Source organism: Photinus pyralis, unplaced genomic scaffold (assembly GCF_008802855.1).
Source record: "Photinus pyralis isolate 1611_PpyrPB1 unplaced genomic scaffold, Ppyr1.3 Ppyr1.4_LG5, whole genome shotgun sequence".
In the NCBI taxonomy this organism is placed as follows: Eukaryota; Metazoa; Arthropoda; class Insecta; order Coleoptera; family Lampyridae; genus Photinus; species Photinus pyralis.
The window spans coordinates 17,354,231-17,368,960 of record NW_022170596.1 but is presented as its reverse complement, the minus strand read 5'-3'; the positions used below and the strand labels follow the sequence as shown (position 1 = coordinate 17,368,960).

Genomic DNA, 14,730 nt, shown 5'->3' with positions numbered 1-14,730 from the left:
TATGATTTTACTGGAAACAGTCACATTTTGCAAAAGTTAAACACCAATGTACGCATGTATTTCCATGCCCGTTTGGTGTAGGTTGCTGAGGGTGTAAAGGTGGTAAACTGTGGTATGGCCATGATCTAGATTTAGTTCTTGCGTCTAAACTACTGCGGAATTTACGGGCAAAAATAGAAAGTATGCTACAAATGAGCACATTTCCGAACTTCTTGCCGCCTGGAGAGACCTATGGCGTGAAATGTGAAATGAAGTGGTTAATCAATTTGAATTAAACTTCTTTATTTAATACACTTTAGTAGTCTGGAGTTACAGTTTATTCACCCCATCATATTGTGATCTTCTAAAGAAGGAAGGCAGGTGTGCATTACTCGCCCTAGACCCTGCAGCACTTCACTCCTGGCTTGTCACCGTCGTTGCATGACTCACTATAGAAGAGTACAAAATTTGTTAATCATAATCTATATGTCTAATTATGTATCTGATTTTCTAATTTCATGCAACTATTATTCGTAATAATTAAAAAAAAATTAGACCTACCTGCCACCTGTGCCTATCGGACAGGCTCCTCCTTTAGTATGGCAATGGCACTTATCTGCACAGTAGACTACCTGAATGGCCAGCAGCACGATCACAAGAGTGTAAAGAAGGAACTTCATTTTTAAGTTTTTTTTTAAGTTTTAGTATTGCTATTGCTTTACTTACTTGTTACTCGGAAATGCCCACCGTACATTACATTACATTAGAGAGCCGTAATCTTATCAACGTGAAGTTTCAGGACACGTTTCATATAATATCCACCAATCACAGCTCAATGGTGGAAACAACAGCATTGTTTATTCCAGTGATAATATAGTCACAAATAGAAATAAGTATCAAGATACAATTGAGGGATAGATCTTATATCAAATAATCCCTACAATTTTGTCTAAAAATGTAGGGAAAACAACATTTCTGACAGCAATTTCCTGTTGAACCTAGTCCTTCGAGCACTTGTAACCTTCAGAGCACAGCAGGGCCGGCCGATGCATATGCGGCGCCATCAGGCGAACATGTTCTTGCGCCTGTCATATTGGTTACCATTGGTATATGGGAGGGGGGGGGCAGCAGTACATATAGGAGACGCTGCGATGGGTGTTGCAGATGATGAGATAGTTTTGCAAGTTCTTTTTTTTTTCTTTTTTTTCTTTTTCGCGTCTCTCTCTGGCCGCCGTTTTTGATTTTCCCAACCGGATGGTTCCTTTTTCTGTATTCTTAGCGCATTTTCTAACGAAGTTGAGTGGGCTATTGCAGCCACTATCTCTCCGTCCGAGGCTTAACTACTCCTACAGTTTTCAAGATATTTAGTTCGTTCTTCGCATTAGGTATCGTAGAGCTCGCGCTAGGAAACTAAATATGGGATAGCTATGCACACATTTTTTGCAGAAAAATATGCGGTGTATTTAGATTGTATCTATGTGTGAATAATTTGTTTTTATAAAATCCGAATGCACATTTTCGGAAATGTGCCCCGACAGATTTGTGAAAGCAACTCTAATGTACATATTGCGTTGGGGTAAAAAATAACCGCCCCCCTTTTTTCACGGAAATAGACGTTTGAAGCATCCAGGAATCCAAATCAAACAAAATCTCGATGATGTCGGTCTGTCTGTCATATATGCAAACCGTAGAAATGTGTGCTGTTTGAACATCACTCTCGATCCGCTGTTAATGAATGAGCAATTTAAACTTGCCGCGTTTTTGTTACTTTCATTTCAATGCTTCATATACAATTTTAGTTACCTGCGCATAACTAATGCGTGCACAGAATAATAGATAATTTTTGATTTCAACTATTTGCAAATTGCATGTACAGTTAAGTTAAAACAAGCAGAAAAGTTAAACGTTTAGTTCTTTTAGCTGATTGGGGTGAGTTTTCCGTTTTGTCCTTTCCTTCACCACCCCATTCACAATTTCAAACAAGTTTACGCCGAATCGCCGAAAAACTAAAGGTAAGATAAAATTACTTAAGATTTGGATTTGGAATTTCCTTTCCAGTATATAATTTTCCAAGGTAAGTATAAAATAAACGAATTTGAAGGTTAGTACCTATTCTTATTCGCACATGTAGTACCTATTGATGGAATAGTGGCGACGTGAACTATATTTGCGAGCATTTTGGTGACGTATTACGGCGTTCCCGTGCAATTTGCCAAAAACACAATGGCCCGTATGAATAAAAGGGAGCAAATGCTTATCCTTCCAAAATTCAAAGTAAATACTCGTAAGTGCCCCTTCATACTGGTTTGTTCAGCAGCGCTGCACTGCGTCCTGTCTTGCTGCTCAGCAGTGCTGCTAAGTCGCCCAATGTGAAGGAGCACTTACGAGTATATTATTACTTTGCATTTTGCAACTATTTGCTCCCTTTTATTCATATGGGCCATTGTTACACAGTTGGTACACCGTTTTCCAACACTTCCCAAGAACTAATCTCCCCGTAGAAATGTTCGGGATTCTGGATTCTGCGAGCTCAAAAGTTAAAAATCTGTAGGTATACAAACCTTCTTTTGTACCTAAGTTGGGATCCTACGGCAATTACTAAAATTATTTGGCCTTTAAAAAAAAGAAAGACGTAGTTATAAGGTTCCAATAACAATAATAATCAAAGTCACTTATCGATCGCCCAATTTATCAGCGATTAAAGGTAGGTGCTGATAATACGAATATTTATCTCGGTTTTTCTCCTGTTTACAAAAACAAGAGCAATTTACAATCAGTATTTTAAATCACAATGCAAATACTTGTCGCCGGTGAGATAATTCACTTCTGTTGTTTTCGAATTATTAATGCATACAATCTATTGCGTCGCATCGCATCTAAATAAGATTCTAAAAAAACTAGTTCTAGTTGACTATAAAAGCGAAAAATTCTCAAAGAAACAAGAGTCAAGGACACCCCAGACCACAATGCACTCTCACAATAAGGCATGGCGCGCACTGGCGTTTTTCTGTCGCGCAATCGACAGAGAATATTCTGTGAGTTTTAACTTTTCCAAACCGCCGTATTTTCTGTATTGTAGAGCTAGGGAAATCATAATAATATGCCGTCAAAATTTGAAAGCTAATTAAAAAAATCTATCCTGGCGTGGAAAAATTTTGAAGCCTAATGAATGGATCTGGAAAATGAAAAGCAATCAGCTTGGAATGTAGCATTGATCTGTGGTGACAGTATTTCAAGATATTCAGAGTTTATTATACTTCACTCGTTTTTGATAACTTTAATATTCTACCTATATTTGTGAGGTTAGGATACGATATTGTAACGTGATTTATAAATTCGGGTTCGATTTATATCAATATTTATTAAACAGAACTAAAACACTATAAAATCGGTACAATTTATATCGATTATTTATATCACTCACACTTCGCAATTTATATTTCCGCGCTCGATGTTTACGTACTCGTTCGGTAGTAGACTGCCGCGATGTTCGGTCCGCAACCATTTATACACGCAAGCAATGTAAGTCCAGTACATTCTCGAATAGTCCTACAGAATCCCACTATCGCGCGCGTAGAAAATTCCAGAGCGCCAAAGGCGACGTCATGTCTGGAGCATTTCCGTTACAATATATAGAAAAAACCTATCGGACATAAATGATGCGGAATTTTATAATAATTTAGGTTGTATCCATTTTCCTCGTCAGGGTAACAGTTTTCGAGAAAAATTGAAAGCACTAGCGCGAGGTCACATTAGTGGTTGGTTTTTGAACCACTTTATACGTTTTTTCTCTCAAAAAAAAAACTAATTTACGTCGACTGCCCAGCATTTTAATTATTAAAGGCACATAGGATAATATCCTGCATTGTGAAGGAGGCAAGTTCTCTAAGGACTAAGAGAATTTTACATTCGCTACCTTTTTAGACAAGATTGTAGAGATTATTAAGGATCCTCAGATCCTTTATAGTTTTGTATTGTCGTCCGACCGTCTGTCCGTCCATGTGCGCTCTAACTCTTAAAGTGGCCGACGGTGTTGAAATTTGGTGTACGGGTACTTTGTACATTAAGGACGGACAGTATTGATTTTCAGAAAGCTGATTCAACAGGAACAAAAGTTATAGGACTTTGAGTGAATCGGGAACAGGGAAAACTGCGCGCTCAATATAATAGAAATCAACATAATAACTTCATTCCCTAGGTCATGTATCGAGTTCGGAATTTCGCTAGATTATTCCCCATGACCATGGTATAATAAAAACCCATGACTCTTAGATGTGTAATAATTCAATATAACTCTTCTCTGTGGTATAGGTCAAAAGTGTTAGAGCAAAATGTACCCAAAATTATTTTTTACACATGAATTTGGAGTTTTAAAAGTTTTCAAACGCATTATCTTGATGCTGAAAGTACATCACGTGCACATTTGATAACCGCATGGTGTGTGAGTCAAAGATGTTACATTATTTTTCTGAGGTCACATGGATTTTGATCAAAACATGTCAAAATCGTTATTTATGCACCAATTTCGTTGGGAAAAAGACCAAGATCGTTGGGAACAAGATTAAGAGCATTATCTCAATGACCGAGACATGAATTTGATGCAGTTTTATTAACTATAAAATGTATTATGTAAGATTAAAATAAATTGTCGTTAAAAGTGATTGTAATACTGAGGATCCTTCGATATTTCGTTGTATCGGTTTATTCCATCTCTCAATCGTATCTTGATACTTGTTTCTATTATTAACTGTTATCATCGCAATAAACAGTTAAGTAATGCCTACTGTTGTTTTCATCATTAAGTTGTGATTGGTGGATATTATACAAAACGTGTCCTAAATCTTCACATTGATAAGATTACAGCTCTCTAATGTAGTATAAAACGGTGAGCATTTTCGAGTAAAAGTAAAGCAACAACAGCAATACTAAAAACATAAAAATGAAGTTCCTTCTTTACACTCTTGTGATCGTGCTGCTGGCCATTCAGGTAGTCTACTGTGCAGATAAGTGCCATTGCCATACTAAAGGAGGAGCCTGTCCGATAGGCACAGGTGGCAGGTGGGTCTAATTTTTTTTAAATTATTACAGTTGAATGAAATTAAATCAGATACATAATTAGACATATATATTGTTATTAACAAATTTTGTTTTCTTCTATAGTGAGTCATGCAACGACGGTGACAAGCCAGGGGTGAAGTGCTGCAGGGTCTAGGGCGAGTAACGCACACCTGCCTTCCTTCTTTAGAAGATCACAATATGATGGGTGAATAAACTGTAACTCCAGACTACTAAAGTGTATTAAATAAAGAAGTTTACTGCAAACTCGATAGTTTAATGCTCCTGCAAGAGATGGCATAAGATTATCAGATCGATTTCAACCTGCGATAAAAAGCAAGCCCCCGCGCTTTATGACATTTCTCGCCATAGGCGCCTCCAGGTGTCAAAAATTTCATGAAATATGCTAATTTGGAGTATCCTTTCCATTTTTACCCAAACATTCTGAGGAAGTTTAAAAGCGCCAACTACATCTTAATGATCATACCGCCATCTAGCAACCTTACACCCTCAATCAACCTACACCAAACGAACATGAAAATACATGCGCAATCGACGAATGCGGTGTGGACGACGTAGGTACACGCTATACATATGTACATTTCTTCGACGCCAAACGAGCATACGCTAGCAATCACCGAATCTTTTTCGTTGGCCGGGTCTGTACGCACCTTAAGAGATGCAGAATTTTTAGTGCAGTTCTCATTTCCTCTTCAATTTATTGGGTTTTGTTTGATTCTAATTGAATTGAAAAGTTATCGATATACTTATACAAGGTCGGGAGTATAGGAATAAAGTTTTAATCATAATATGGGGGGGGGGACATGTTATGGATATGTAGAGATATGTGACATTTTGACATTTTTGTATTTTGGGATTTCTGCTCCGGTAATTTGGTATTGACCGATATCAGTTTCCCAATGTTAAACGAAGGCGAGCATTAAAGCTAGCAAGGCAGGTAGCAATGGAAATTACTGGGCTACCGAATTTGAAATTGTTAATCCGGCCAATTAAGTGAGTATAATTAACCGCACTGTTGCAGCAAACTTCGTCTGATTCGATTGGGTCTAGTGTCATTAGAGACGCGCTCAATTAACATGAATTTCAAGATTAGTCCCAATTTTTAGGAGCCTGTTAATTAAATAAAGAAGTTTTAATTTTTGGGTGTTACCAACCGAGTACGCCGGGCGGCTGGGAAATCCGAGTTCCATTTCCACATGTTTTTTTAACAAAAAACATCACGTGTTTTAGATTTTGAATGGATATTTATTCACTTCGTTTCTCTTTATCTCCTCGGTCGAGGTCCATTTGCCACATAATAGACTACTATTCAAAAATCAACATATTTACACTAAACTTACCATCTGTGCTACTCCTATCATGTAAACTACAATCTTCTTCTTTACCGGGACGTGGTGGACTACCAGGTGATAAACCTCCCGTAGAACTAACCGATCCTGCGGAACTATGCGTCGTACCGTTCGCGTGAAGATATATTCCGTGATCACTTAAATTTAAACCGCTAGTTGATGGCTGACTAAGTGCGTGAGATTCTTGTAATCTTTGGACGTTAAACTGAAAAGATAAAGCATCTTTTTAAAAAACTGACAATTTGGGTCATAAAGAGTGCATATAACACAGTTCAATTTTGCCGTTTCCACCGCCCATAAATAATTAATTTCGCTCAGTTGCTCGATAGTTAATAGCATTTCGGGTAACAAAAAATTATGCATCACCGTTAAAACATCCACGAAGTACATAAAAATATGTAACGTTGCAAAAAGTTGCTACGAGTATATGTGAGTAGCACGTGGTGTAATGACATTGATAAATCGCCATAAATCCCGAGTTTGATGTCAGAAAGCAGTTTTTATGGACAGCTTACTTCTAGAAAGAGTAGAGTAGACATCATGCCAAAATGGGTAGCTGAAAACTTTACTGAAGGTGCGTTCTTTGCAGCTGCTGTAATATTCGCATTCAAATTTAAATGCACATGTTTCATAAAAACAAACGAGAGGTCGACATAGATATTTATGTATACCTATTATTTTTCCCTATGTTTACTTTCAAAGATCAAAATATCTTCTGAAGGACGCCTAATTTTATGCAACCAAAATGACTTCCTAAAACAAATAGACATCTGGCTGTGACATTAATTAAGTTTATGCCCTACCAACATATCATAGCACATTTTATATCTGTGATACATTGGCATAAAGTGATACTTTATGCCCTAGGGCCTACAGCATTAAGTATCACCATAGTAACTTATTTGCACTTAATAACAAAACAAACAAATATTTGCAGGTCATTTAAGATTAGAAACGTCAATTATTAAATGTCAATACCTACCAACTCACAAGATTGGCCTTAATCCGAATAGTTTCTGGAACTTCTTCCTTATTCATGATTAATTGAATTATTTAAAATTACGTTTGACGTTTGGATGGTTTCAATCACATTAACAAATTCGAACCACGCATACTTGATCAAACCTAATGAATTGTTTTGTAAGCGAATATTTACTTTGACGATGAAAACTATTTGCAATAAAATTTTGTATGTACCACGGTCATAAACTGATATCTCTCGGGCGACTAAAAAGCTCTTGGGCCTATCGGCCCTCGAACTTTTTAACTCGTCGCCCTCGAGAATATAAACATCACTTTTACGCCCTTAATACATAAATAACTATGAATATTGCTGCTTTGGTTCCTGTATTTTTATATTCGTTCGTGTGCGATGTATTCAACTGATTAAACAGTAGATATTGTCAATTGGTATTGGGCCGGTAACAGTTTAAGAAGCTTAAAAGATTTATTTTCAGGTAAGTCAAAGCAACAATATTCACACTTTAATATGACAGCCATATGTTTATTTTATAAAAAGTTATTTTAGATGCATAAAATTAGGCGCCCTTCAGAAGAGAGTTTGTCTTTTGAAAGTAGACATAGGGAAAAACAATATACATAAATCCCTATGTCTACTTTTTAATAAATAGCACTGTAGGTATAGTATAATTTTTAAAAAATGATTTTGTGTTTATAACTACTAATAAAGATCCGTGTTTAATTTTTTATGAATTTACTTGAATAGGTAATTCAATTCATCAACTTTTAATTACACGTCTAATAGTATAATACCATAACATTTTAAATGAATGTCTAAAGTTGAAGGGAACAGCATCATATGCGGTTTAACACAATGACGAATAAAATTATTAGATTCGGGTGCGTGGAAAATTCCTTAGCTGAATGTATAACGACTTTATATCTCATAAATTCGCTACCCTATGAAATAAACTTAAACAGAAAGGGTTGGCGATCAGTTGAGACGGCTCAAAAAGTCAAGCTTTAATGATCGTCAAGTATATGTAACCCAAGTCACAGTTGAGTTTGAGCAGAATAGTTCTGTTTATATCGCTAAAAAAATGGTATTCTGTTCAAATGTTAGGAGCCTCATTTTGTCTAATTAAAATCACAATTCTCTAGAACGAGTAGTGTGAGGTAGGTATAGGTAGGTAGGTACATACATAAGTGAACTCGCGCTATCCGGTGATATAATTCTTCCATGTGAGATTGGAACATTATTTGAGTTTATACGAAGTCAAATTTTGTGTTGTTTTAAAAGTTTGAGTTTTGTGCAGCTGTATAGTAAATTTAAATATAAATTTTTGGCGGAGAATTTGAGTTAAATGTTGGGTGCCAGTTTTCAAATGTAAAAACGCCTTTCTAATTTTATGCTGAAGAGCCACTGAAATACGAAAGCGCTTACATAGAACTATTCCACATTTTCCAAAATATAGCATCTCAAAATGTATCAAATTTGTTTCTCGGGGATTTAAAAAATATCCCTGTAACAAGAGTAACAATTTTTCGATGGGCATTAAATCAGAGTGTCCAAAGTGAGATACAGAGTGTCCAAAAAAAGATTCATACTGTGGAAAATGAAATGAAAGCTAAATACGATGAACTACGAAGAAAATGTACCTACGTTATTGGCCGAACAACGGAAAAAAGTGATGGGTCACACACAAGATCTACTTGCTGTTCCACAATCGTTCCACAAAGAAGCCTTTGAACCGTGTGAAAATATCAGTACGACGAAAGTTCGAGTTAAACCACCGACATTCGATGGAAAATCACCGTGGTCCCCCTACTTCTCGAGGCCTCTGTCAATAGAAATAAGGGGACAGTAGAAGAGAAGGCGACTTTCCTGATAGTTGCGGTACGTGAAGATGCTTTGGATGTATTTCTTACGATTCCAGATCACCAGCAAGAAACTTTCTAAGAACTTGAAGCTGATACAGCCCAGTTAATAATATTGGTGTATCCTACTGCCCCTGAAAGCTTTATAGCGCAGCTAGCGGTGCAGACGTTTATCGATGGTGTTCACGATGTGGAAACGCAACAAGCTTTGAAACTTGCGCGACGTGGGAACTTAAACAAGGCTTTTGCGCATTTCCTGAAGTTTGACGCTACACAAAAAACGTCTCGTGGTAATGTTCGCGTATATACCATTGCTATACAGAAGAAAAGAACGCAAATATAGAAGAAATAGTAAGGGATTGAAGCAATTGAAGCAGCAACGTACAAAACGACGAAGACTGCGATGCTGGGGTTGTGGTAAAACAAACGGACACAGAAGAAGAAATTGCCCTGAGAGCACAGTAACCAATAACCAGGAAACTACAGGGCAGAGCCCAGCTTCGGTACTGTTTGACCGAGAAATCCGGTTGCCGTGCGATTTGCAGTTTGGTACCCGGCCAAGAAGAAACTGTGGACAACAAGTACGTGGCAAACCTGCGTCAAATAGTGGGTACCATCCATGGCAAAGATGGCCATATATGCAGTTGGCAAGCGACAGAATGAAAGTACAGTACGACGTGAAGACCTGGTTTGGTTGTATCGTCCCCAGAGGGGACGCGAACTATCTCCGAAATTGCAAAGAGCTTTGGAATGGCCCTGTTTAGTCGTGAAGAGATGACTTAATATACCAGATACGGAAACTACCACGAGGGAAAGCAGTGGTAGTGCATATAAATCGGGTGGGTCCATACGCGGGATAGAATAAGCTCGAGGAACATCTAGAAAACGAAAATGTATTGCAAGTGACACCACCACAGTCCACTTTCTCGGAATTTATGGCACATTATTCTGGAACGCAAAAGGCACGCTTTGTTGTTGTCCGTGTGAAATCTAAGGATTTGTTTGAAGCACCAGCAGAGTACGCACTGGCTCACTGCATAACCAAGGACGTCAAGATATCCAGGGGTATTTCCGAAGAATTTAAGTTCCGGTTTGGGCGCCTAAATCTACCTGCAACGTCTCGACGTGGGTAAAGTGTGTTTCCTGCAGGAGCCGGGACAATTTCTTTATTACCTGGAAACTGAAGACCGACCTTATGATAAGCATAGTTACACGAAGATTTTTGGAATGCGCTACAGCACTTGAAGCGACAACCACAGATTCATGGCGTTACAAATCTGGCAATTCCGAAGGTCGGATTTGGTCTCGATGAGTTGGACTGGCGCATCGTGCACAATATGGTGGAGGTGGAGGTCTGTAGTCTGTAGTCAATTTGTATTTCAATGTTATTGCAGTTGGTTAGACCACCAACAATACACATCTCTAGACGATGTACCTCACCTTGAGTGAGACCAACGATGTATCTCTATCCTTTCCAGTTTTGCATATTCTCTTCATTTATTGTTAAACACAATAGACCATGTATAATGGTCAAGGACTAATATTATGTAAACAAGTTTAGCGAAAAGCTGTACAATATTTGAATGGAGATGCACAAATGCCTATTTCTGTTACTATTGAGTAAATTACTTATTCAATACATTTACTGCATTTTTCTATAATGACATCTTCTGTAAATTACCTGGTTCTTAGGTCATTAGTGGACTAGATTAGCATTGTTTGTTAACATTTTTAATTAACCCTTTATTTCCTGTGAGTTTTTCTAATTAATTTTACTGATTTATAGATGTTTATAGTTATTAGATAGACATGTGCGCATGAATGAATTCACATAGGAGGAGGTATGGTAGAACCTAATAAACCGGCACTTCGAACACCTAAAATAAATCTCTTTATTTTCTTATACAATAAGGGTGAACAACAACAAAAAATGTATTTTTTTTATAAAAATGGTAGCTAACATTTAAAATTCTGTTACAATGATTAAAAGTATAACATACACCGATTTTTAAATAAATTCTTATCTTTTCAAAAAATAATAATTGTACATAGTTATACTTATTTATATTTATGCACAACTCATGTAGATTTTTTCCGAACATCTTATGTGCAGCAAGATGACTTCGCTTATTTGTCCTAAATTGAGAATTCAGTTGTAAAATTGGTTTATTCCGCGGTTGATCCTCTATTTTCTGAGAGGCAAGATCCGAGATGATATCAGTTCATATTCGCTAAGTTGATGTGAAGTTTACGGGATTCCATCATATTCTCAAACGGAAAAAATAAATAGTTGAAATTTTTTAAAAGTGGGAGAATTTTTTAACCCACTTCTAATTACCGGGAAAACCCAAAATTTCACCCATGTTTTGATACAAATATTCATTTTCGTGATATCTCACTACCTTGACTTGACATGAGCAAAACAATGACACTTTTTTTAAATAAATTTGTCAGTGTCGCCTATTAGTTATCGTATCCCGCTTAGAAATTTAGCTAAAAAGGGGAATTGGAACATTTTTTGTAAGTTAAAATTAACAAAGTGGAATCGAATTTCTTTGAAATGGTAGGCTCAGAATGTGAAAACTATTGGGCGTAACTTTCTCACCAATTTATTTGTAAAAATCGAAATTTGTCGTTCCTTTATTTTTTTGATATAAGTGGATATTCCTGATATCTGATCATATTGAAAAAATAAGTAGCACTTGCCTCTCTAAGTTTCGACTCAGTAGTAGTGTTTGCGAATTGTGATACTGTGCTACCCGCTTGTGTGGTGGTCATGCGTTAGTCCAAAAAATCAAAACGGTGCCACATTTCTACACAAGAACAAATATGCGGCAAAAATGTTTCTAATTACTGGTACAATCGTATTCCGCCTAGGGGTTTAGCTAAAAATTGGGCTACTATTTGATACCTTCCTAAACAAATTTCTTGAAGCATCCTGATAGAATGAAAAAGGTTTTAGAAATCAAAAATTATTTCCAATGTACCTACAATAAATATGCATTTAGTACACTTTTCGTCTTGGGAATATGTGACATTATGATTCACAAATCAACAGCATTCATGAACATTAGTTAATTATATAGTAATTTATCTGATCCAAATCATTAGGAACGGCGCATTGAGGTAGAAAACTAATGGAGGGAATATAATGGTAGAGGGGGTAAGAATTTTTGTAGACGGAAGTTGCCACAGACAGAGGCCACTCGCGTGGATAGGTTCCCGTGAAGGTACATTTTGGCCGACATTATTTGACACATGAAAACGCGGGTCCTGTCACTGTCAGTTTTCCACCAAATTCAAATTTTATTAAATTTGCCATTTTAAAGTACCTAATAATTTCGGATCGGTTTGTGCTCTGGTTTATATAAATAACTAACTGCAGCATAGTGTTTTTATCACACGCAATTTTGTGAATTGAGAAAGATTAGCTGCGTATCCAGTGGTCGAAGTGGCAAATATTGTTTACCGGTATGGCTGAACTGATAAAATCTTAGTATTGTATGTATGCGTATATTATCATAAAAAAAACGGTCGTCATGCCTATGTGGATAAATTTTTTACCGATATGTTTCACAAAAACTAAAAATCTATCAGTATGCCATACCGCCGCATACCGCCTCACTTCGACCACTGCGTATCATGCAAAATTTCTCATAAAGGGAAGAAACAGGGCATTTCCTTTCATCGGTAAGACATGTCATTTATCATGTTGTAGGCGAGGTTGTAGGTACCTAGTTTATGTTTCTTAGTTTTCCAAACGAACCGGTACTTCGAGCAAAATGGTTACCTAACATTTGTAAATATATCTCAAGAACAGCTCTCGAAATTTACTTTTGTGCTCACAACGCTTCATTGACTGTGATTTCGACCAAAGGTTGCACCGGAAAATGTTCATCAAATATCTCGTCAAATATGCAGTAGGTAGGTTACTATCAAAACTTGTAATGAACCTGAGACCAACCAATCAATTGTAGCTATTGATCAACACAGTGAATTTAATGGGAGTTGTCAAGTTGTAGTGGCTATAGTAAACTGGCCATAATTATACTACTGAAACACATCGATGTACATTTAGATTTGTAATCAATGATTATATTAAATCTGCATACTTTCCCATCCTTGTCTATTTTGTTTACTTTACCACGAGCATGTATTTTACTCCTTCTATACGTTTTTTTTGTAATTATTCCTATTAGTGGAAAGAAAATTATATCTCTACGCCACTGAAGTGAGACGCTAATGATAACGGAAGTGGTGTGGTACTTTAATCACAGTTAGAGGCCACTTTTGGTTCCCGTGGTCTACGTCTGGCCAAGCATTTGATTCCCTCCATTTGTTTTCTAACTCAATGGAACGGCGTAACAATGTGCAGGATAATACCAGGTAGTTTCTTTTGTTTTCCCTTTCAAGTAGGTAATGAGTTGTCGCCTCAGGAGTTATAGTGCAATATGAGTTGCCTATCCTTACGTTAGCGTTTTTTCTAAAGATCGCGATACATTTTTTTTAAATATATGCATTATCATAATAGGTGGAAATAATATCTTTAAGTACCGCCGTAGGAAATTCTGTCGGATTTCCAAATTGGTGCTGTAGGTTTTTCTACTTCCATTACAACGGCTATTACGATTTTTCTATTCATCGATCTTCCTAAAAAACTAAGACCGATATTTCAACTTTCTTTAAGTACCGCCGTTCTTTTCATCATTGCAAAGAATATCCACTATCGAGAATTTGTTAGACTGCAACTACAAAAGCAGCATTTGATAAGAAAGTTTAGCTATTTTTCCAATATGGCGGATTGACTACAGAGGAGCCTTAAAAAATTCCTACTACTTTCGGAGATATCCGGAAAAAACCGAAACTTTGCAAAATCGTTTTTATTTTTTACTGAAGTTATTTAAAAAGATATTTCAAAATAAATGATACGTTATTATGGCCACTTTTGTCCCTCTACAAGATGCTACTTTTAAATTTTAAGTTTGACGTTTAGTCTCCATTCAACCATTATCAACTTTGTTTTTTCTTATGGAAGTAATTTTTACTTTTTGCGTCATTTGATGGAAAATTTTTTTCTGATTTCAAAAATGTAAACATCACTATCTTTTAATCGTAAATAGCGCTATTAATTCGTAAAAACGCAAGAAACTACGTACGTACACTATCTAAGGCAATGTTTTCTAGGCAAACAAGAAAATATTTTAATAATTTTAAAAAAAATGTGATGTTTATATTTTTGAACTCTCTTTTGAACTCTCTATCAAATGACCCAAAAAATAAAAATTACTTCCATATAAGAAAAAACAAAGTTGATGATGGTCAACCGGAAACGAAACGTCAGATTTAAAATTTGAAACTAGTACCTTGTAGAGACAAAAAAGTAGCCATAATAATGTGTTATTTATTTGGATATATCTTTTTAAATAACTTCAGTAAAAAATAAAAACGATTTTGTAAATTTCCGTGTTTTCCGGATATCTCCGAAAGT

At 36.4% G+C, this 14,730-nt stretch overlaps 2 long non-coding RNA genes across 2 annotated transcripts; one reads left to right on the top strand and one right to left on the bottom strand.

Annotated features, from left to right (window-relative positions):
• Positions 1-265: 265 nt before the first annotated feature.
• On the bottom strand, positions 266-702 carry LOC116171159. The gene is made up of 2 exons (XR_004145389.1): positions 541-702; positions 266-428 (listed from the first exon to the last, which is right to left on the bottom strand). It is a non-coding gene; the product is annotated as an uncharacterized LOC116171159 (long non-coding RNA).
• A 4,166-nt stretch (positions 703-4,868) lies between these two features.
• On the top strand, positions 4,869-5,301 carry LOC116171155. The gene is made up of 2 exons (XR_004145383.1): positions 4,869-5,037; positions 5,140-5,301. It is a non-coding gene; the product is annotated as an uncharacterized LOC116171155 (long non-coding RNA).
• The last annotated feature ends 9,429 nt before the right edge of the window (positions 5,302-14,730 follow it).